The 2,171-nt window shown below is 38.6% G+C and overlaps 1 pseudogene; it reads left to right on the plus strand.

Annotated features, from left to right (window-relative positions):
- The first annotated feature begins 350 nt into the window (after positions 1–350).
- On the plus strand, positions 351–684 carry LOC101562936 (annotated as a pseudogene).
- The last annotated feature ends 1,487 nt before the right edge of the window (positions 685–2,171 follow it).

Here is a 2,171-nt window from a genome sequence, read left to right on the forward strand (position 1 = left end):
TTTTTTTTTTTTTTTTCAGAACCAGGGATTGAACTCAGGCCCTTGCATTTGCCAGGCAAGCACTTATTCTAGTGAGCCATCTCCCTGGTCTAATCAGATATTTTTAGAGTAGGCTTTATGTATGTAGAAATATCAAGTGGTTGAGTTGGGTAGGTGAGAACTTGGAAATACTTGATAAATAGTTTGGTGGGACTGGCCCAGAACTGATAGGGACAGGCAGCTGGAGGTGGGGGCAGCACTGCAGTAGGGATTGCAGGGTAGGAAGAGACTTGGCCGTGGTTGCTGAGGTGCCAACAAGAAACTACTAAAGACCTTGTGGATCCAAAGTTGAATTACATAAGGACATAATAGATGGGGAAGAGCAAACCTATGGGTGCTGTGAAGGTCCTGATGCTATGTATGTCAAATTTATATCTTGTGATGATCGTGAATTTATTGTAAAAAGAGAACATGCGTTAACATCAGGAACAATAAAGCCACATTGAGTGGCCCAGGTTACTTTGCTGAAAACAGAGCAATGAGGTCAATTTTAGAGAGATCGCATCACACGCACTTCTGAATGTTTGCATGTATTATACCTACAAGGTTCACTACACTACCAGCTCCACTGAGAGTCCCAAATTTCCCATCACACCTGAGATAGCTCTGGAACTGCTGATGGCTATGAGCTTCCTACATTGTTAAATAAAATATAATAAACTTCACTTTTCAGGATTTAATATTCATAGTTCAGTTATTTTTTTCATATATAATATGTTGCTTGTATGCAATTGAACAATAAAGTTAATCACAAAGCAGATTATCTTGCATTTTTTGCATAGCAGAATTGACATTTGCTTGCCACATTAGAAAATCAAGGACATGTTCACATACAGAAATAACAGATATGCCAGTTCATAGGTGGTTTTGCCTTGTCTTTTTATTTTTTATTTTTATTTATTTATTTTTTCTTTTCAGTACTGGGGATTGAACTAAGGCCCTTGCACTTGCCAGGCAAGCACTTATTCTACTGAACTATCTCCCTGTCCTCTTTTTTGTCTTTTTTTGAGACAGGATCTTGCTATGCAGTTCAGTCTGGCCTTGAGCTCACTTGGTAGCCCAGGCTGGTCTCAAACTCACAGTGATCCTTCTGTCTCAGCCTCCAGAGTGCTGGAATTACAGGCCTGTACCACCGTACTCAGCTTGCCTTACCTTTTGGATGTAACTGTTAAAATTAGAACAATATTGATATAGCAAATGCTTGAATATAGCCCTAAATGAACATGTTCTGCAGGTGCATAATGGGGCTAAGTATTTTTATGGAGTTTTTTTTATGTTTGACCTTATAGATGCTAAGTAGCACTAGTTATGCAAATAATTACATGATAAATATTTAAAACCATCAAAACATTTTATATAACTCTCAAAGAATAAGTTTTTCTTAATTTTTTTTATAAACTACAGCATTGGGGCTGGTGAGATGGCTCAGCACCTACTTAGAACAAGCACCTACTTAGAACAAGCTAAGCTACGTAAAAGCACAGGGACCACGGTTCAATCCCCAGCACCACATGCCAGCCAGCCCCACAACCCTGGTGGGCTGAGCTGGCCACACACACACACACACACACACACACAAATAAAATAAAATATAAACTACAGCATTAAATGTATTATATTTTGGTTATTGCTACAATTTAAGAACTTAAAAGCAATTTTGGAAGGTTACTAGTTATAACTTTTGGATCTATAACTGTTGGAACAGGAGCCAAATGGTCAGCAAATAAACTGCATGATTTATTTTTAATTTATTTGATACAGGGTCTCACTATGCAGCTTGGACTCATAGTGATCCTCTTGTTTCAACCTTTCCAGTACTGGGATTATAGGCATGCCCCACCACACCTGGTTTCAGTGGCCAGCACAGTGGCACGGTATGTGGTACTGGGGATCAGACCCAGGTCCCTGAGCTTGCCAGGCAGGAGCTTAGACTGCTGAGCTATCTTCCCAGCCCCTTTATCTAAATCTTTAAAACAGGCAATTTTAGTCTTCCTCTACCCAACTGAAATGTTATAAAATAGAAAAATGTACAGAGATGTAATGAAAATTTTATAATGTACTTAGATATAGTACATGAATTATCTTCATGTACTGATTAAAATAAATTCCAATGAATATAGTACCATCCTCAG

This window comes from Octodon degus, unplaced genomic scaffold, assembly GCF_000260255.1.
Source record: "Octodon degus isolate 3935 unplaced genomic scaffold, OctDeg1.0 scaffold00149, whole genome shotgun sequence".
Lineage (NCBI taxonomy): Eukaryota > Metazoa > Chordata > Mammalia > Rodentia > Octodontidae > Octodon > Octodon degus.